This window comes from Lutra lutra, chromosome X (genome assembly GCF_902655055.1).
Source record: "Lutra lutra chromosome X, mLutLut1.2, whole genome shotgun sequence".
NCBI classification, from domain to species: Eukaryota; Metazoa; Chordata; class Mammalia; order Carnivora; family Mustelidae; genus Lutra; species Lutra lutra.
Genome location: NC_062296.1, coordinates 47,515,672 through 47,538,526, shown reverse-complemented (window position 1 = coordinate 47,538,526; position 22,855 = coordinate 47,515,672). Strand labels below are relative to the sequence as shown.

The 22,855-nt window shown below is 36.9% G+C and overlaps 1 long non-coding RNA gene across 6 annotated transcripts in view; it reads left to right on the top strand.

Moving 5' to 3' along the window:
• Positions 1–9,853: 9,853 nt before the first annotated feature.
• The window catches only part of LOC125091749 (uncharacterized), a 93,757-nt gene continuing 80,755 nt past the window's right edge, over positions 9,854–22,855 (top strand). For 5 of the 6 annotated variants that reach the window (XR_007124746.1, XR_007124745.1, XR_007124744.1 and 2 more), the window contains exon 1: positions 9,854–9,979. This is a non-coding gene — a long non-coding RNA (uncharacterized LOC125091749). Of the gene's footprint in view, positions 9,980–22,617; positions 22,647–22,855 lie in introns of all 6 variants that reach the window. The other variant, XR_007124743.1, reaches the window with a different exon arrangement.

The window sequence follows — 22,855 nt, the reverse complement described above, 5'->3', positions numbered from 1 at the left end:
CTTGGCTGGCTCAGTCAGTAAAGCATGCGACTCTTGATTTCAGGGTTATAAGTTCAAGTCCCATGTTGGGTTTAGTTAAAAAAATAAATAAAATTGTAAAAAAAAGTGTACGATACAATAGTTTTTGGTATATATTCAGAGTTGTACAATCATCACCATAATTGATTTTTAGAACATTTTCACTGCCCCAAAATGAAACATTGTAACCTATAAGAGTCAGTTCCCATTCTTGTCAACCCCCAACCTCTCTCCTCCCAGTTGTAGACAACCACAAATATTTTGTCTGTATAGATTTATCTGTTCTAGACATTTCATGTAAGTGAAATTATACAATATGTGGTCTTTTGTGATTGACTTCTTTTAGTATAATGTTTTCAAAATTCATCCATTGTGTGGATATACCACATTTTGTTTATCCATTCATCAGCTGATGGACATTTGACTCATTTCTGCTCTTTGGCTACTATGAATAATGCTGTTATGAACAAGTTTTTGTGTGAACATGTTTTCCATTCTCTTGGACATATACTTAGGAGAACTGTTGGGTCATATGTTAACTCTAGGTTTAACTTTTTGAGGAACTGCCGAACTATCCTTCATTTTACATTCCCACCAGAAATATATATATGAGGGTTTCCACTTCTCCATATTCTTGTCAGTGATCATTGTCTTTCAGTTATGGCCATTCTAGTAGGCGTGAAGTCATGAATGCAAGATTTTTTTAAGATTAAAATTAATGCAAAAATCCATGATGAACAAGATATTGAACTTTTTAATAAAGACAGAACCTGCAGTTCTGTGCTGAGCCATATTAGAGCCTGAGGCAAAAGGAAATATGTATGTTCCCATATACATGTTTCTATTTCTTTTTAATGGTCATAAATAAAAACACTTTGAAAGTACCTTTATGACTGTGAGGAGATATGAATATGCTTCCTGAATTTGAACATAAATTAAAAAGAAAAGAAAATTGGAAATGTACAAATAACCAGATGAGAGGATCAATTAGAGAAAAAAATATTAAAGAGAAATTAAGAAAATTACAGATGTCCTAATTTCATATTTGAAATGGAGATATAAAAAATTACATGAAGTGCCCTCAAAATTTTAATTTTTTTTTAAAGATTTTATTTATTTATTTGACAGAGAGAGAGAGATCACAAGCAGGCAGAGAGGCAGGCAGAGAGAGGGGAGGAAGCAGGCTCCCTGCAGAGCAGAGAGCCCGATGCGGGGCTCGATCCCAGGACCCTGAGATCATGACCTGAGCCGAAGGCAGCGGCTTAACCACTGAGCCACCCAGGCGCCCCTCAAAATTTTAATTTTAACCAGAGAAAAGTTTTTGTCTATGAATACTTCTGATTTACAAAAAGAAACCAATGACTTGGCTCATAAATATTTTGATGACTTAAGTCCTATATAAATTTTATCTGAAATAGTTTTAAGAAGCATGCAAAATTATAACAACACAAACTATAACTGACTCAAGAAGAATAACTGACTCAAGAAGAAATAAAGCATTTGAATAGATCTTTAAAAGTAGAGATAGAATTAGTAATCAATGAGAAGTCCTTAAAGAGAGGCACAGGCCCAGATGACTTAACTGATTAATTCTACCAAATGTTTTGGGGTGCCTGGGTGGCTCAGTGGGTTAATGCCTCTGCCTTTGGCTCAGGTCATGGTTCCGGGTCCTGGGATCGAGCCCCACTTCGGACTCTCTGCTCAGCGGGGAGCCTGCTTCCCTTCCTCTCTCTCTGCCTGCCTCTCTGCCTACTTGTGATCTCTGTCTGTCAAATAAATAAATAAAATCTTAAAAAACAAAAAACAAATGTTTAAAGTAGAATTAACAGTCCTTCACAAACTCTTCACAAAAAATAGAAGAGGAAGGAACAATTCCCAACTCATTCTCTGAGACCAGAATTACCCTGATATCAGAACCAGAGAAAGACATCATTAAAATGAAAATTACTGATATTTCTTATGATTATAAACACAAAAGCTTCAACAAAATACTATCAAGCTGAACCTGGAAATACATAAAGGGGATGATATGTCATGAAGAAGTGGAATTTACTGCAGAAATTGGTTCAACATATAAAAATCAATCACCCTATTAATAGAATGAAGTGCAAAAACCACACGATCATTTCAGTAGATGTACAGAAAAAAATTAACAAAATCCAAACCTTTTCATGAAAAACAAAACAAAACAAAACAAAGTAGGAATAGAAGGGAACTTACACAAACTGAAAAAGGGCATCTATGGTAAGCTGAATAATGGCTCCTGTCCTCATCCCTAGAAACTGTGAACATGTTACCTCACATAGTAATATAGACTTAGATGTGACTAAGATCTTGAGATATGGAGATTATGCTGGATAATTTGGGTGGGCCCAATCATAAATTTCCTTATAAGAGGGAGACGGGATCAGAGTCAAAGAGAGTAGATGAGAGATTAGGGATGATGCTACACTGTTGATTTTGGAAATTGAGGAAGGGGCCCATGAGCCAAGGGATGCATGCAGCCTCTAGATGCAAGAAAAATGCAAGGAAACAAATTCTTCCCTAGAACCTCCAGAAGAAACACAGACTTGCTGACACCTTGATTTTAACTAAGTGCAACTGATTTCAGATTTCCTATCTCCAGAAATGTTGAGAGTAACTTTGTATGACACTCAGTCACTGACTTTGCAGTAATTTGTTATAGTGGCAATAGGAAGCCAATACTGCACCAATAAAAATCCTTTCTTCTTAGGTCAAGAATAAACCAAGGATGTTTTCTCTTACCACTTCTTCTTCTTTTTAATATTATTCATTTGAGAGAGAGACAGAGAGAGCACAAGCAGGGGGAGAGGCAGAGGGAGAGGGAGAAGTAGACTCCCTGCTGAGGTGGAAGCCTGATGTGAGGCTCCATCTCAGGACCTGGAGATCATGACATGAGCTGAAGGCAGATGCCTAAACATCTGAGCCACCCAGGCACCCCCCTCTTTTTTAAAGATTTATTTGAGAGAGGGAGAGAGAGAGAGAGCACAAGTGTGAGGGGCAGAGGGAGAAGGAGAGAGAATTCCAAGGGGACTTCATGCTGTGTACGGAGCCTGATGTGGGACTCAATCTCATGACCCTGGGACCACAACCTGACCTGAAACCACGACCTGAGCTGAAACCAAGGGTCGGGCACTTAATTGACTGTGCCACCCAAGGGCCCCTTCTCTTACCACTTCTATTCAGCCTTGTAGTAGAGGTTCTGTCAGGGCAATTAGGAAAGACAAAGAGATAAAATAAATTAAGATTAAGAAAGAAGTGAAACTCCACTGGATTCTACCCCTGAAACTAATAATACAGTATATGTTAAATAAATTGAATTTAAATTAAAAAAAAAAAAACAGAAAGAAGTAAAACGATAGGGGCGTGTGGGAGGCCGCAATAAGGCTTGAGACGAGGACCAAACCAGGCCCTGACTTGTGCCTCCTTTAAAGTCCGAATAACCTAACAAAAGTTTAGGACGGGAAAAGCTGAGTAGCACTGAGAAAGGGTCTGTGCTATGTGTTGTGCGCTTGCCTACGTGACTTCCCACACGCTTGCTAAACAAATGAGAACAATTTGGTTGGGGTCACAAGTTCATGGCTGGTCCTTGCTGCCTTAGTACAGCCCATAAATTACTTTCAGGTTTGCTGTATCAATACAGAACAATTGCACTGGCATCAGCCATTTGGCTTCATGAGGTCTGCTTATAGTTAATTGTAAAACTTATTATGGGAACTCGTGGTTGTTTAACTAGACACAGGTGTATTGCTTCTCCTATTGTAATATCACTATATATATGGCCTTAGTGCTTTGAATAAACTTAGCACTGTTGGACATCCTCCTCAGTGCTCCTCCTGCCCCCACCTCTCTGCTTCTTGAGTTCTTTTCTTCATCCTCTTACCCTCACGTTCCTGGTCGATTTGTCACGCCAGCTGCGATAGGGGCGCCTGGGTGGCTCAATCATTAAGTGTCTGCCTTTGGCTCCGGTCATGATTCCAGAGTCCTGGGATTGAGCCCCGTATTGGGCTCTCTGCTCAAAGGGAAGCCTCTTTCTCCCTTTCCCACTCTGCCTACTTGTGTTCCTTCTCTCGCTGTGTCTCTGTCAAATAAATAAATGGAATTTTTAAAAAAAGAAGTAAAACTATATCTATTTTCAAATGACATAATTTTGTATACTGAAGATCCTAAGGAATCCATAAGAATTCTAGAAGTAGAACTAATAAACCATTTTGATAAGGTTGTACAATACAAAACCAACATACAACAATCAGTTGTATTTCACACATTTGCAATGAACAATCTGAAAATGAAATTAAGAAAACAATTTTATTTAAAATTGCATCAAAAACACTTAGAAACATATTTAACAAAAAAGTATAAAACTTGTACACTGAAAAATTACAAAATGTCATTGACAAAAATTTAAGAAGACCTGAATATGTGGAGAAACATCCATTCCGTGTTCATGGATTGGAAGACTTAGTATTGTTAAGATGTTTTGTATTGTTAAGTAGTGTTAAGATATATTGATACTCTCCCAAATTTTGTACACATTTAACCCATTCCCTATCAAAATTCCATCTTGACTATTTCAACAATTGCCAAGGTGATCCTAAAATTAATATGAAAACACATAGGACCGGGATAGCTAAAACAATCCAGAAAAAAGGAATAAAGTTGTAGCACTCAGACCCCTTGATTCTTAAACTCACTTCAAAGCTTCAGTAATCAAGATATGTGGTAGAGACATAGGTTAGAAATATAAATGAATGAGGGACGCCTGGGTGGCTCAGTTGGTTAAGCAGCTGCCTTCAGCTCAGGTCATGATCCCAGCGTCCTGGGATCGAGTCCCACATCGGGCTCCTTGCTCATCGAGGAGCCTGCTTCTCCTTCTGCCTCTGCCTGCCATTCTGTCTGCCTGTGCTTGCTCTCTCTCCCTCTCTCTCTCTGACAAATAAATAAAATCTTAAAAAAAAGAAATATAAATGAATGAAATAGAATTGAGAGTTCAGAAATAAACTTTCACATTTTATGGTCAATTTCCTACAAAGAAAGAATAGTTTTTTAACCATATGGTGTTAGAACAACTGAATATTTACATGCAAAAGAAAGAAGTTAGATGCCTTTTTTCCACAATATACAAAAAATAATTCAAATTAGGTTAAAGATCTAAGTGTAAATACCAAAACTATAAAAGTCTTAGAAGAAAACTTAGGTGTACATCTTTATGCCTTTAGGTTAGTCAATGGTTTCTTAGATATGACATCAAAAGTCCAAGGAACAAAAGAAAAAACAGATAAATTACATGTAATCAAAATTAAAATATTTTATGCTTTAGATGACATGTTAAGAAATGGAAAAGAACCCATAGAATAAAATATTTGCAAACTACATATCTGATAAGGCACACATATCCATATATATATATATCTTACAACTCAACAGTAAAGGACCAATAACCTAATTGAAAAATGGTCAAAGGATTTAAATATACATTTCTCCAAAGTAGCTATGCGAATGGCCAATAAGTACACACAAAGATGCTCTACCTTGTTAGCCATCAGGGAAATGTAAATCAAAAACACAATGAGATGGTACTTCTCACCTACTAAGCTAGCTATAATTAAAGTGACAAATGTTAGTAAGGATGTGGAGAGACTGGCACCCTGATACTTGCTTGTAGTAATGTAAAATGATACAGTGCCTTGGAAAACAGTTTGCAATTTTTCAAAGGGTTCAATATAGGGCTACCATATTATCCAGCATTTCTATACCTAGGTATATGCCCAAGGGAATTGAAAACATGTCTATACAAAACTTATACACGAATGTTCATAGTAGCATTATTCATGATAACCAACAAGTGGAAACAATTCAAACACACATAATGGATAAACAACATGTTGTATATACATACAATGGGATATTATATAATCATAAAAGGCTTGGAAAAGGAATAAAGTACTAATATATGCTATATCATGCATAAACCTTGGAAATATTATGCTATACAAAAGAAGCCAGTCACGGAAGGCCACCTGCTGTATTACTTAATTTATATGAAGTTTTCAGAAGGGATAAATCCATAAAGACAGAAAATAAATTAGAAATTGCTAGGGACTTGTTTGTTGGGGGGAAAGGTGATAATGGGTATGGGATTTCTTTTTGGGGTAATAAAAATGTTCTGAAATTAGATTAATTTAATTTAATTAGATTAATTAATTCTGAAATTAGATAGTGGTGAGGGCTACTACTGAATCATACTCTTTGAAATTATGAATTTTATGGTATGTGAATTATATCTCAAAAAAAAAAAAAAGACCTGGGGTGCCTGGGTGGCTCAGTGCGTTAAAGCCTCTGCCTTCAGTTCAGGTCATGATCCAAGGGTCCTGGGATCGAGCCCCACTTTGGACTCTCTGCTCTGTGGGGAGCCTGCTTCCTCTTCTCTGTCTTTGCCTGCCCCTCTGCCTACTTGTGATCTCTGTCTGTCAAATAAATAAATAAAATCTTTAAAAGAAAAAACCTTCAAGACAGAGAAAGTTGTGTGATTTTACATGTCTCATGATACATCCTCATTCTATATAAATGCCCTCAGTGGTTCAAAGTACATTTATAGATTTCTTCTTGTTTTTCTTCTCATACCCTACATCATTTAGTACAGTGTCTTCCAAAATGTATGATCTTATAAATCATTTTAGGTGTGAAATGTATGCATTATATATATCAATTGCTTTTTAATCTCCTTGAGCTCCCTAATAAAAAACATTACTCAAACCTCATGTTTTATTTTTCTCCCTTCACCCACAAATTCCCTGAGGCTAAAAATCATGGTAGATTCATCCCCCTATTCTTTGCACACTCAAACCTCGCTTTTATTCCCACCTTGTATTAGTGTCTGATACAAAGATACTGCTTATAATTCTTTTTAAAACTCCTTTTATTTCCCCCTCCCCAACTTGAACCTAATCTTGATGACCAATACTGGGTTTCATTCACATTTGTATTCTCTACCATCCTCTTGTGCAGCCCTATTCTTCATATAAGTTCTTTTTTTTAAAGATTTTATTTATTTATTTACTTATTAGAAAGAGAGAGAGAGAGCATGCATATGCACATGAGCTGGGGGAAGGGCAGAGGGGAAGGGAGAGAGAAAGAATCTCATGCAGAATGCTTAGTGTGGAGCCCAACACGGGGGTCGTGATCTGAGTGGAAACCAGGAGTCTGGTGCTTAACCGACTGAGCCACCCAGGCATCCCTACATGCAAATTTATAATGAATGAATAAATTCTGTTATATCTGGTCTCCCATTTGCCACACCAAGTTGTACTTTTACCCAATTCATGTTTCAAATTAATGTACTCTAGTTTAACCATTCATGCATCTATTATTTGGACTGTCATTTATAGGTTCATTACTCATTTGTCTTAAAAAATAAATGCAAAGGTAAGAGAAACTATTTTCCCAGAGATCATAACCTGTGCAATTATATTTGTATATTCTCCAACTGGGAGTCTGCTAAATATGGCCAGATGATGGTGAAATCCCAACTCTTCGCTTGCCTATCTGGATTTTACATCCTTGCAGGAGACAGTTTTCTTACTTCTGAAACAATTACAATGAAAGTTGAAAACTGGGCTCTCCTAGAGCATGGAACAGGTACTGACTGGACCAGGAGTCCAGGAAGTAAACAGAATCAGCCTTGAAGAGCAAATGTTGTAGGTTGGCCACCAAACTCTGTCTCTGGTGTTTTCTGAAGGCATTTTTCTTGGGATCAAGGCAGGTATACTAGAAGTAATGTGAGTGGTTAGAGGCAGGGGTTTCTACCTTTGCTGTGAATTAATTGAGCTTTTCTCCTCCTAGGTCCCCAGGTCCAGCACTTCTCAATTTGATACACAACTAAATAAAACAGTGCACCAGGTTTTCCCCCACTAAAACTGACTAGCAGCTATAAAGCCTATTGTTCTACTAATGCTTCCTTCTGATTATTTATTTATACGTATTTCTTTAAAATCCAAATTGTCATATGTTCCAGACAGAAAAAATCCTGAAAGTCATCAGAGCAAAACTGAAATAGGTTTCACTCAACGCTCTCCACTTTTCTACTTACCCTTAAATTGATGTAGAGAGATGTTGTGTACTTAGCTCAAAATAAATACAATTGGTAGTACAACCAAATCTCCTGCAATACTCAGGATTGATTCTCCGTTTACCCTAGGTTGTTGGCCTGACTCCCTCCTCTCTTAGGATAAGTTATTTCTCAAGACGCCAGAAGTTCCTTCTGCAACTGACTTGTGGTGTCTGCCCTATCAGTTTCCTAGATGTGCTCACACTTGTCTAAACCCCCAGGAAATGACACACCTCAAGCTTAAACTAAGACCTCTTCATCTCACTACACAGATTACTGACAACACAGACTGGCTCCATACAGTGTTTTACACAAGAATGGTCATAAATCAAGGCAGAGAAGCTTACACAATTCTCTGATTAACCTTTATTTGAAGGTGACAATGATCAAATTAAAGAAAGGAAAAGTAACGATGCAAACCTCAAATATCGGGGCGCCTGGGTGGCTCAGTGGGTTAAAGCCTCTGCCTTATGCTCAGGACATGATCTCAGGGTCCTCCGTATTGTGCTCTCTGCTCAGCAGGGAGCCTGCTCCCCCGCCGCCCCCCCCCCCCCCCCCCGCCTCTCTGACTACTTGTGATCTCTGTCAAATAAATAAATAAAATCTTAAAAAAAAAAAAAGAAATAGAATAAGCATATTCCATGCTGGGTTCTTGTACAAAGCTAGAGGTGACATTAGAATGGAGAGAGAAACCAAACTTTGGAAAGGGATTAGGACCGCTTTATTGTCTTTCCCATACTTTATGCAGCACAAACCTTCCCTCACACTAATCTCTCACACCTTTCGTGCACAATGCTTCACAAAGAAGTTTCGGCCTTGTTTTTTAAACGTGTTTTGGGGGCTCGCATCCAGCTAGTGTATTTTCCTTCATGGAGAGAGCCAGGAAAAGATAAACGTTTTTGATAAATATACAGGCTTTTTAAAAGAGTCAGGGCTGAGTTCGGTCAAACGAAGAGAAAGGAGCTTTGGGATTGAGAACAGCGTCCCAAACCCATTATGAAGATGGTTACTGTTACAGAATTAAACAAGGAAGCGACTTGTTTTGAATCCAGTTTTGTCACTGACTCACTGTATGAATTCAGGCCTAACCCTTCCTATTTCTGCCTTCAGTTTTCCCATTTTTCATTAGTTGGATGAAGTAGACTTTGATCTCTAGCAGCACGGGGCTCCCTGGCGCAAAAAAAAAAAAAAAAAAAAAAAAAAAGGTTCTGTCCACTCTTAATAGCACTTACTAGCTGTTACACTTATTAGCTGTTACAACTTTTGGAAAATTGGTTTACCTCTTCTGGGCCTTAGTTTCCTCATTTATAAAATTGAGAAAATCAGTCCCCAGCTTACCTCATAGTATTACAGTAATTTGGCAAAATAACAGAAAGGCAGTTTTGTCATAAAATGCTGTACACCTGCGAGGTTAACTGAAAGTCGAGAACGAGAGAGATCTATAATGTAGAAAGAAGAAAGGCCTGGAGGCAAGGGCAAAATAAATTTGGAATGGAAAAAGAAAAAGGAAGAAAGAAAAGGAGGAAGGACGATGCAATCTCGACGAAGATAAAGGCTGTAAGAGAACACGCAAGCGCTCTGGAAAACTGGGGGTAGGGCCGCCGGGAAGCCGGATCACGTTGCGGGCGGAACCATTTCGAAAGTGCACGGCGGTTAGGCGCGGACCTATTTGGCTGTGACGCCCGCTCGAGGCTTTTATTCCCTAGAGCTCAACTAAGACCTAAGATGGCGGCGTGCGTGCTGAGGGAAGGTACTGCGGGTCTACCAGGTGTGGAAAGCAGCCAAAGAGCAAATCTGAGGAAAGTACAGAAGCTCGCCAACTTTTGTTTTGTGGTGAGTGCTGAGCTTCACGTCAGCTAGAGAAGTGTCCGTTAGTAAGGCTACACACTTCGGGATCGCGTGGCCTGCCTAAGTGGGGGGAGGAGCCGGCCGTTTCTCATTTTTCTCTCCCGCCTCGCTATAAAATATCGGAGAGTAATTTCTCTTTCTTTAGTCACCTTACCGCCACTGAAAAAGCTAGACGGTTGTGGGTATTAGCTCATAGGAGTGATTCTGGGCCGTTTTCCTCTCATTTTTTCCTCATTTAAACGGGTTTTTATTGACACCACGTGGGCTTAAAATGAAAGATTTTGTGTCCCCAGAGCGCTTTCAGGAGCAGCCTAACCTCTTGGACCTACTTTTTCTTACTTTCTTCGTACTGTATTTCGCGTGCAGACGTTGTGGTTTTGATAATCAGTTTGTAACATATTCATGGGCTAGATTAAAAAAAATTTTTTTAATGCCCCTTATGCTTCAGATGAGAACTTCTGGGCATTTTTTTTTTAAGATTTTATTTATTTTATTTGACAGATAGAGATCACAAGTAGGCAGAGAGGCAGGCAGAGAGAGAGAGAGAGGAGGAAGCAGGCTCCCTGCCGAGCAGAGAGCCTGATGCGGGGCTCGATCCCAGGACCCTGGGATCATGACCTGAGCCGAAGGCAGAGGCTTTAATCCATCTGAGCCACCCAGGCGCCCCACTTCTGGGCATTTTAACATTAACATTTGTTCCAGAAGCACATTGTTATGTCAGAGGTAGGTGTGTGCGTCGGTGTACAGGTAATCTTTGGGGGGAATTGTTACATTATTTCGTGGATTATTACCTTGATTTCTCACTGAGTAGGAAAAGAAGTAGATTTTCGGTGTTCAGATCTGTTGATGAAAATAAATTTATATTAAGCATAACATGTTTGGGGAAGACAGTAAAAAATGTGCAGCTTTGTTTTTATGACGAGTAACTGGAAACAGCCTGTATAGCCGTCTATAGATTGTTGGAATAAATTGTGGGACCTTCGTGTTACGAAATATTTTGCAGCTGTCGAAACAGATTTACCTCTTCACACACTTTTGATTTAGCGTATGTTAGATAGTTATGTGAGAAAAGTAAGTTGCAGATGGCTAATATATTCCTGTGTAAGATTAACTTTTTTTTGTCCTTTTGGGGGGGGGAGTTTCCACATATGTTATGAAATAAGTACTTGAAATATACAGACATGTAAAGAATAACACAAGAGATGACCCCCCCCCAAAAAAACAAAAAACAGTGAACCTCTGTTTTCATCATCCAAACATAAAAATAATATATTACTATAATAGTTGAAGTTCTCTGTGTACCCATTCCTGGAGTCATCTCTTTTCTTCCTTCATCTGCAGAGGTAACCATTATTTTAAACAGTGATTATATTTCCCATGCATTTCTTAAACTTTTGTGACATGTGAACTTACTTCTAAGATGAGTTATTTTTTTAAAAAATTTTGAAGAGAATTTTTTAAAAGAAAAGTCAATAAAGATTAATTTTTAAGTGCCTCTTATCTGGATTACAGTAACAGGGCAGTTTGAAATTTCTTCTAAGTTGAAGGCAGAATCTAATTAAAAGAAAAACAAAAACAGGAAATAAGTGTTGGTAAGGAAGTAGAGAAATCGGAACTCTTGTACATTGCTTTTGGGATATAAAATGGTGCAGCATGGTTTTGCACTTTCTCTGTAGGTTTAACGTAGAATTACTGTGCTTCCTTGCCAACACTTGTTATTTCATTTTGTTTTGTTTTTTCTAAGAAAATAAAACCATTTTAGTATGTTTGAAGTATGTCATAGGTTAGATTTGCATTTTCCTAAAGAATGATTTGGGGCATGTTTTCATGTACTTGTTAACCATTTGTATATTTTCTTTGCAGAAATGTCTGTTCAGGTCCTTTGTCCATTTTTTAATTTGGGTATATTTGTTGCTGAGTTGTAAGAATTCTTTATATATTCTGAACTGTTATATATATGGTTTGGAAGTTTTTTTCCCATTCTGTAGGTATTTTTCATTCTTTATAATGTCCTTTGGTTTGCTGTACAATTTTTTTTTAATTTGAAGTCCAGTTTGTCTATTTCTTTTGTTGCTTGTGCTTTTGGTGTCAAATCTAAGAATTTTTTTGTTAAATCCAAAGTCATGAAGATTTATCTCTGTGTATTCTTCCAAATGTTTTATGGTTTTAGCTCTTGTATTTATGTCATTGATCTATTTTGAGTTAATTTTTGTATATTGTGTGAGGTCCAGCTGCATTCTTTTACATGCATATAGCCAGTTGTCCCAGCATCGTATGTTGAAGAGACCGTTCATTCCCTATTGAATGGTGTTGGCACCTTTGTTGAAGTCAGTTAGCCACGGATGTATAGGTTTATTTAAGGTCTTTCAGATTTATTCCATTTGTCTCTATATCTGTTCTTATCCTAGTACCACACTATTTTGATTACTCTAGATTGTAGTAAGTTTTAAAATTGCAAAGTATCACTCCTCCAGTTTTGTTCTTTTTCAAGATTGTTTTGGCTTTGTGGGCGCCCTGCAATTCCATATGAATTTTAGGATTAGCTTGTCCATTTCTTTGTAGGCCATATGAAAAAAAAAAAAAAAAGGAGTCGCAAACCAAAAACACAATAGTAATGGCTTTTATAGTTATCTGTATAGTTATCTTTACCTATGTTCTTTATTTTTTCATATACTTTCTATTATTTCCTATTTCATACTACTTTCTATTCTTCCATTTTAGCCTGAAGAGGTCCCTTTGGCAGTTCTTTTAGGGTAGGTCTATTAGCAACAAAATCCCTCATGTTTTCTTTATCTGGAAATGCCTTAATTTCTCCTTTCAGTTCTTTTGACAGAAATATAATTCACACACCATACAGTTAACCGTTTAAAGTGTATAGTTCGGTGGTTTTTAATCTATGTACAGCTATCATTGCAGTCATTTTAGAATATTTTCATCACCCCAGGAAGTCCATGCACTTTTTAGCATGGACCCATATCTCCTTGAGTCCTATCTGCCCAGCCCTAGGTAATCATTAATCTACTTTTTGTCTCTATAGATGTCCCAGTTTTGAACATTCTCTATGAATGGAATAATATAGTATGTGGTCTGTTGTGATTGGTTGCTTTTACTTAGCATAGTGCTGCAACGTTCATCCATGTTGTAGCATGTATCAGTACTTCATTCTGTTTGTGGCTGATTAGTGTTACACATTATGGATATACCACATTTTGTTTATGCATTTATTCATTGATGGGCATTTAGGTTGTTTCTACCTTTAGGCTATTAAGAATAATTCAGCTAAAATATTCATGTACAAATTTCTTTGTAGACATGTTTTCATTTCTCTATGTGTATACTTTAGAGTGTTTTTGCTGGGTCTTACGGTAGCTATGTTTAATTTTTTGAGAAACTGCCCAACTCTTTCCAAAGTGGTGGGCAACCATTTTACATTGACAGCAACAGCGTATGGGGGCTCTAACTTGTCTGCATTCTCACCAACATTTGTCATTTGACTTCATCCAATTCTAGCCATCCTAGTGGATGTGAAGTTGTATCTCATTGTAGTCTTCTTTCCCACAAGGTTAGTCCTCACATGGTGGTCCGTAGGGAGGGGCAATTTGAATATGCCCACAATCACCCTGGGATGACTGGTTTTGTTAGGGCTGTCTTTCCCTTACCACACCCGGCAGCCCAGAGATCAGCTTGCTGGGAACTAATTGTTCACTTGTTTTCCATAATGCCCGGGGGCATAAACTACTTTAAAAGTTACTCCAATCAAAATACGGGTCCTTTGAACTAATTTTTGAGGATAGTGTTTGATACTTGTTTTGACCCTAGGAGGGCTCCTCCCAGTTGTTTCAGTCCCCAGCTCTCTCCTGCAAGCTAGTTTACCTACATAGAGTTTAGCCTCTATATTTTGAATCTGCTAGTTGGCTTTTGCTACAACCTCATTTTCTTTTTAGGACTCCTTAAGGCTTGATCTTCTCCATGCTCTTGTAAATGCAGTCAGTCCCTTTGGGAAGAAATTAAGAGCTCTCTGTTTTAATGTCTGCTTGAGCCTGGTCTCTGGAGGTGGGGTAGGAACAGCAGCAAGTTTCACTCTGAGTGACAATACTCTCAGGGGTGTAGGGTGTAGCCAGAGGTCATCTGGGTTTGCTTTTCTCTCCTCACAACCCAGGACAGGGATAAGATTCCGGGTCTTTTCCATGCACCATACCCAATAAAGTATAGATTCCACCAGTGGAGGCTGGAAGGGCTAGAACCCCTACCTCACTTGCCCAGGACTCAACCCTATTAATAGGCAGCTCGGGACTGGATGAGAAACGGTTCTTCCTGGGAAGAAAGCACTCTGAACTCTGGACCTGGGGGAGGGGCGGAAAGGGAGCCCTGTATTCTTGGTTGCAGGAATGGAGATTCCGCTTTCTTGAGCTGAGATGAGAGAGGGAGGTATTTGTTCAAATCATACTCATCTTTCTTAGTGAATTTTTGAAGTTGTCCTTGAATATATGTTTTTTCATTTGCCGTTTATCCTTAGATCAGTTTCCAGAGGCTCTAAATGGCTTTAAAATAAAACAGTTTTCATCAGTTTCAGTGGGGAGCAGCAGGTCACTGGAGCTCCTCATTACTGTCATGCCATACGCTGATCTCTTTCTTTTATTTTTGAAAGACGTTTTTTATTAGATACAGAAGTGTTGGTTGACAGCTTTTTTTTTCGGCACTTTAAATATGTCATTGCATGGCGTTCTGGCCTCCATGATCTCTGATGATGGGTTGCTTCTCTTTTCTTGATTGTAGGATTCTTTTGGGGAATTTCTATTTGGGATGTCTTTGAGTTTATTCTCTTTGGGGTTCATTGAATTTTTTAAGTTATGTAGATTGGTTACTATTAAATTCTTTATGACTCTCTTATTTTGTTCTGGACCTCTCATTTTGCATATGTTGCTATGCTTGGTGTTGTCTCTTAGAGTCTTAATTTTTCTTCAGTTTTTCTTTTTCCATTCCTCATACTAGATAATCTTAATTTAACTATCTTCGTGGTCATTTATTCTTTCTTCAGCCTATTGAAATTTTATGTTGAACCCCTCTAAAATCCAGGGAATTTTTCATTTCAGTTACTGTGCTTTTCAGTTTCAGAATTTGTATTTGGTTCCTTTTTATAACTTCTGTTTCTTTATTGTTATTTTCTGTTTATTGATCTTCTGTTCTCCTGGTTTTCTTTAGTTTTTGTTCCTGGTTCTGTTAGCTCTTTGGCATATTTATGAAAGTTGATTTTTTTTAAAGTCTAATGTCTGGCCTTCTTTGGGGACACTTTCTGCTAACTTCTTTCTTTCTGTGAATGGGTCATACCTACTTGTTTGTTTATATGCCTAATAATTTTTTAGTGAAAATTTGCCTTGAAAAATAGGCACACTTTGAATTTTGTCTTATGGTGGCTCTGGGAATCAGAGTATTTCCCCCATCACCAGGGTTTGTATTGTTGCTTATTGTGGGGGTGCAGTCATCCACTTGTTTAATGACCGTCCACTTGTTTAAAGTCTAAACTATTTTTGCAGACTATATTCCTTGTCATATGTGGTCACTAAAGTCTCCTGCCATTATCTTTGTTGTCAGGTAGTGACCTGATAAGATTTCTTTAAATGACAAAATTTACAGCCCCTTTCTTCTTTGAGCACTGTCCTGATAGTGGTAAGTTTCTGATTAGGTTCTAGAGTTCTAAAAGTTGATTCTTACATTTTTTTTTTTTGCCACTTTAATAATTTCAGTGGAGGGATGGATTCTAGGAGCTTCCTATTCCATCATTTTTGGTGTTGTCCTCTTGTCTCATACATTTGATACTGTGATTTTATTATAATTCAGCTCATAGTACTTTTTATTAATTTTGCTTGTGAAAAAAATTTGCTTGTGATTTCTTTTTTGACTCATGGGTAATTTAGAAATGTATCGTTTAATTTCCAAATATGTGTGGAATCCCCAATTTTTCTTTTGGTTTCGATTTTTAAAAATTCTCTTGTGTTGGAGAACATACTCTTTATGATTTGAGTCCTAAGGTTCTTCAAAGTATGGTTTGTGGGTCAAATCTAGCCTGTTGTCTGACTTTGTATGACTAGAAAACTATGAGTAGTTTTACAGTTTTAAGTGGTTTAAAAATTCACAAGCAGAATTGTGTTTTTTAACTCATGAAAATCATGCGACGTTCAAATTTCAGTGTTCATAAGTAGTTATACTGGTATACAATTATATTTACCTGCATGCTCGTTGTCTATGGATTCTTCCATTGTACAACAGCAGAATTGAGTAACTAAGACGGTAACCATGTAGCGTGCAAAGACTGAAATATTTACTCACCAATTCTTCATCAGAGCTTGCTTACCCTTAAACATTCCTGTACCTGTAACTCTACATTATGCCGCCACCACCCCCTCATCAGCAATAATTGAGTAAAGATTTTATGTTATAGCATTCCTCTTAAACATGGAATAAAAATAATCTTTTTACATCTTACCATTTAATGAACTTAAAAGGCAGAAAAAAGCACACTGAAAAAAATATTGGTGACTGATGTATGAGAAAAACTACAACTATCTTATGCAAGTAATTTTTTTTGTATTAGGCCTTCATGCACATCTCTTCCTTCCATTTTAATTTCTTTCCAAACTTAAATTTACCAAAAACAATAAATATTAAGCCTTTTTTAATTCAAAATAATTTATCTTTACTAATGTACACCTATACATTCTGTGTAGTTATAGTCAACTTGTCTTAAAGATACCATTTTATATTTCGTTTTTCCTCTTATATCCGTCAAGATGGGCCACAGAGGTGTAGTTTCAAATAGGTTTTTAGTATTGAATTTCCTTTTTTTTCCGTTTTACTGTTTGATCCCCTTCACCCATCCCTGCCTCCCATTGCTCCCCTTCCCCCCATTCTCCATACCTCTGGCAACCACCAGTCTCTTTGTATTTGTGAACTTGGTTTTGTTATTGCTATTTTAGATTTCACATAGAGCTCAATACAGTACTTGTCTTTCTCTGTCTGAGTTATTTCATCTAGCATAATGCTCTTGAGGTCCATTCATGTTGTTGCAAATGGCAAAATTTCATTCTTTTTTTATGGCTGAATTGTATAATATACACCACCCTTTCTTAATACATTTCATTCATCAGTGGACATTTAGGTTGTTTCCTTATCTTGGCTATTGTATTAATGCTGTGGTGGAAGATGGAAGTGCATATATCTCTTGGAGATCCTGATTTAAATTCTCTTGTATATATACTCAGAAGGGGGCTTGCTGGATCATATGGTTGTTCTATTTTTTGATTTTTTGAGGAACCTCCATAATGTTTTCAGTGGTGGCTCCCCCAGTTTACATTCCCACCAATAGTGTACAAGAGTTCCTTTTTCTCCACATCCTCACAAACACTTGCTACTTCTTGTCTTTTTAATGACAATCATTCTAATAGGTATGAGGTGATATCTCATCGTGGTTTTGTATTTGCTGATGATTAGTGATGTTGAGCATCTCATCTTTTCATGTACATGTTGGTTATCTGGTTATTTTCTTTGGAAAAATGTCTATTCAGATCTTCTGCCCAATTTTTACATTGGATTGTATAACTAACTTATGCCAGTAATTTTTGACTCCCAGTATGTTGGAAAAGAGTGAGAAGGTAACAAGTTTTACTTCGAAAAGTGAATAAAGCAGATTAAAAAAAAATGTCAGGCCTGCATAGATCTGGAAAATATGAGGAGAGAAATCTATCAATTGAAGCTGGCTTCAGAATGACATTGATGATAGAATTAATGGTTTAAGGATTTTAAACTTACTGTCAATGTAGAGGAAAGACTGAAAATGTTAAATTGAAGTATGAAAAATATAAAAAAAATTCCACTTCTGAGAATGAAAAGTATAATTGATTTTTAAATTTTAAAATGTTGAGGGAGTTTCCTATCTTCTTTTGTTATTAATTTCTAGTTTAATTATATTATGGTTTGAGGTAATACTTTCTATACTGTTTTTTATGTATGTTAGGCTTTGCTTTACATGAGTGTTCCTTATATACTTAAAAAGAATGTGAATCCTGTTGTTGGATTGAGTGTTCATACCATTGATTTGTATTTCTTTTGTCAGTTTTTGTTTCATGTATTATGAATCTCTGTTAGGTGCGTATACTTTTTTTTTTTTTTTAAAGATTTTATTTATTTGTCAGAGAGAGAGGAGAGCGAGCGAGCACAGGCAGACAGAATGGCAGGCAGAGGCAGAGGGAGAAGCAGGCTCCCCGCCAAGCAAGGAGCCCGATGTGGAACTCGATCCCAGGACGCTGGGATCATGACCTGAGCCGAAGGCAGCTGCTTAACCAACTGAGCCACCCAGGCGTCCCTATGCGTATACTTTTAGACCTGCTGTGGCTTCTTGTTGAATTGGCCCTTGTCTTATTATGTAATTCCCCTCATCATTTCTGGTAATTTTCTTTGCTCTGAAATATGTTTTTGCATTTTATGTATGATATAACCAGTCCTTTTCTTTGGTTGGTCTTTGCATGCTGTGTATTTTCTCATTCCTTTACTTTTAGTCTTCATATATCAATATGTTTGAAGTCTGTTTCTTGGAGACAGGATATTGTGTCATGGTTTAGGTTTTTTTTTCTTTCTTTCTTTTCTTTTTTTGATCATCCTGACAGTCTCTTGTTTTTGAGTTTTAGTGGTTAGGCAATTCATATTTAATGTAAATTTGATATGTTTGGATTTAGGTTTACTACTTTATTCATTGGTGTCTCTTTGTTCCTTTTTTGTTCCTCTTTTCCCCCCCTTTCTGCCATCTTTTGGGTTATTTCTGTACTTTTTAGTTTTCCATTTATTTTATTATTTTTTACTATATCATTTTATGTAGCCTTTTTAAGTAATTGCTTTAGGGGTTACACAATGTGTTCTTAAGTTTTCGCTGTCTAGTTTACCCTATAATTTTGGAATGTAGAAACAATAACATCTTTTACGTCCTTTAACTTTCTTTCATGCTATAATGTCAAGTATTGCATTGGTATACATTGAAAATTATCAGAAGATGTTCATATCTTTTGTTTTTAACCTTGAAACAAATTTAAATAATTCAAGAGAGATAAATAATCTGTTGCATTATCCAGATAAATATTTCTGTTACTCTTTATTCTTGATGATTCAGTTTTCTTTCTGGTATTTGCCTTCTACATAAAGAACTTTTTTTGTAGCAATTCTTACAGAGAAGCTCTCAGGGGCTATATATTCTTAGTTTTCTCTAATGTGAGAATGAATGTCTTTTACTTCCATTCCTGCTGGTAATTTTTCTGGATAGATTATTTTAGGCTGACATTTTCTTTCTTTCAGCCATTTAAACATGTGTGCCACTTTCTTCTGGCTTCTGTGGTTTCTGATGGGAAATAACTTATTTGAATCATTATACCTTTATGTGGCAGTATTTTATTTTTCTCTTGGTGCTTTTGTAATAGTTTCTTTAGCTTCAATTTTCGGCAGTTTTATTATGGTATATCTGGTTGTGGATTTCTCTGTGTTTATCCTTTCTGAAGTTTTCTAAGTTTCTTGAATCTGTAGGTCTGTGTCTGTTGCAAAATTTAGGAAGTTTTCAGGCATTTATTTTCTCAAGTATTTTCAGTCCTACACTCTTTTCTCTTATCCTTCTGTTATTGTCTCATCATTCCCTAAGCCTTTGTACATTTATGCTCAATATTTTCTCTATTAGTATTGGATGGTTTTTATTTATCTCTTCATTTTCCTTTGCCATCTCTATTGTGCTGTTGAATCTGTCCATTTATTTTTTAATTTTAGTTACTGTAATTTTTTTTTAAAGATTTTATTTATTTATTTGACAGAGAGAGATCACAAGTAGGCAGAGAGGCAGGCAGAGAGAGAGGAAGGGAAGCAGGCTCCCTGCTGAGCAGCGAGCCCGATGCGGGACTCGATCCCAGGACCCTGGGATCATGACCTGAGCCGAAGGCAGCGGCTTAACCCACTGAGGCACCCAGGCGCCCCTAGTTACTGTAATTTTAATTAAATTACATTTAGTTACTGTATTTTTAACTTTAATTTTTAAAAAGATTTTATTTTTTAAAAAAGATTTTATTTATTTGATAGAGAGATCACAAGTGGGCAGAGAGGCAGGCAGAGATGGGGGGGAAGCAGGCTCCCCACCAAGCAGAGAGCCCAACTTGGGGCTTGATCCCAGCACCCTGAGATGATGACCTGAGCCAAAGGCAGAGGCTTAACCCACTGAGCCACCTAGGCGCCCCCCAAATTTTCACTTTTTTGATTGCCTGTTAACAAGATTTTCACTTTCAGTATTTGTTGCAAGAAAGTTTGTGATTGCTTATCTCAGTACTTTTTCCAGCATTTTTATAAATAGTTATTTTAAGGTCTTTATCAGATAGTTTTAAGAACTGTAATCTTGTTGGCTTTTTTTTTTTTTTTTTTTTAAAGTAGGCTCCATGCCCAGTGTGGAGTCCAGTGCGGTGTTTGAACTCATGACCCTGAGATCATGACCTGAGCTGAGATCAAGAGTTGGACACTTAACTGACAAAGCCACCCAGGTACCCCTCGTTGGGGTTTTTCACAATTTAATTCATGTTATGCAACCTTGGCAATAATGCTACAAAAGTAACACTGTCCCATTCTCTGTTTATCATATGTACATGTTGTCAGTATGTCTTAATACATGTTCTGTTAACTTTCATCTCTTGGTTAAAGTGTACCAAAGTTTGCTACTATAAAGTTACTGCTTTTTACTTTGAATTTTATATGTATCTTGTGGGGATATACTTTGAGATTATGGAAATGTCATGTTTCTCATCATACGTTTACCCACTGATTCTATCCATCCATGCCTCTTACCTTTCACAATGATTATGTTAGTGTTTCAAGGTTATTTAGGATTTCCATTATTCCTTCTATGTTTAATAATTGGAAATCCAAGGGGGCGCCTGGGTGGCTCAGTGGGTTAAAGCCTCTGCCTTCGGCCCAGGTCATGGTCTCAGGGTCCTGGGATCAGCTCTGCATCGGGCTCACACCTTGGTGGGGAGCTTGCTTCCTCCTCTCTCTCTGCCTGCCTCTCTGCCTACTTGTGATCTGTCTGTCAAATAAATAAAATCTTTAAAAAAAATTTGGAAATCTGAAAGGAATAGCTGTTCCTTCTCCCCATTTTATTTACTTAATCAAATATTTATTAGTATGGACTCATTGATATTTATTTTATTCTTTTGGTTATAATCTTAATGCTGTCATTTTGTTGTAATGGCTCTCAGGTTTAGCCACTGGCCTTTTCTTCATGTTGGCTCCTGTGTCCTTTTGATATGCTCCCATGTTTTTGAGCATTGTACTCCTTTCTCACAATACACTATGTATTAGACACATCTGTTTTTTTCCCCCACCCAACTCTAGAATCAACCATTTTTCTAAGGAATCCTGATTCCTACTGGAGAATGGTTTTTAGAAAACAGTATTTGTGTGCTCACTGTGTACTCTGTGTTGTGTACTCAAAAACACATGTCTGTGTGGTATCATTGTTTTTAGGTCCTCTCAGTTAACGAAGTATATGCTTATAATCACGTGTAGACATCCTTCTTTCTATAAGTATTCTTCTGTACATATGTGTATGTGTGGTTGTGTGTGTCTGTAAAACCATGAATTCATATTAATATGTGTGATTCCAGATAAAAGCACAGGCTTCTTTCTCTTCTAGTCTTCCCATTTTTCTTTATTGTAATTCCTTTTTATGAAAGTGAAAAACCTTATTCTCATTATCCTTGATATATATATGTATATATATACATATATATATATATGTAGGTATATATACTTGCTTGATTTTAGAATGTCAGAAGTTTTTTGATTGTTTCTATATTTGAAACAATTTCAAAATTACCAAAACATATCCCTCCAGAGAGCAAATTTCCTAGAGTACAGTATTTGTGTACAGTATGTTTTTAGTCTTACAGTATCTAGTCAAAAATACTATTTCTAAAGTTACTTAAGTCAGTTCTTTTCTTATCTGCCCAGTTAAATATGCTTATGTTACCCATTTGTTTTACAATTCAGTTGGTTATTTTTTGTATTCCATTTTGGGTTTCCTCCCATATGTTGGTTATGTTGAAATTCGTATTTATATTTTGGTTATGTGAAATATTACCATGGTTCCAAATGTCAGAACTATATGAAAAGGTTTTTTTTTTAGATTTATTTATTTATTTGACAGAGAGAGATCACAAGTAGGCAGAGAGGCAGACAGAGAAGGGGAGGAAGCAGGCTTCCTGCCGAGCAGAGAGCCCGATGTGGGGCTCGATCCCAGGACCCTGGGATCATGACCTGAGCCGATGGCAGAGGCCTTAATCCACTGAGCCACCCAGGCGCCCCTATACGAAAAGGTTTATAAAGAGAAGTGTCACTCCGTTCCTCATATTATACATAGGAAAAACATTCCTAACCGCCCCCCGTATATAAACAGTCTTGGTAGTTTCTGCTTTATACTCCCTGAATTTCTTTTGCAGAAGCGAACTGATCCATGTGTATTTTTGTATATCCTTTTTTTTTTTTCTTACATGAAAGGTTGCAGACTATAGCTATTCTTTTGGAATTTGATCGTTCTTATTTTCCATTTACAGTATATCCTCAGGAAGTCACTCTGTATCAGGTAATAGAGATCTTCCTCATTTTTATCTTGTTTCGTTTTGTTTTACTGCTGCATTTTTATCTCCTTGTTGGATACACTATTGTTTAATTAACTATTGTTTGTGGGCATTTAGATATTTTTCAATGTTTTCAATTGCAAACAAGACTAGGTTATAGAGAAAAGCTGTGTTTATATATATTTTGTATTGTTGAAGATATATCTATGGTGTA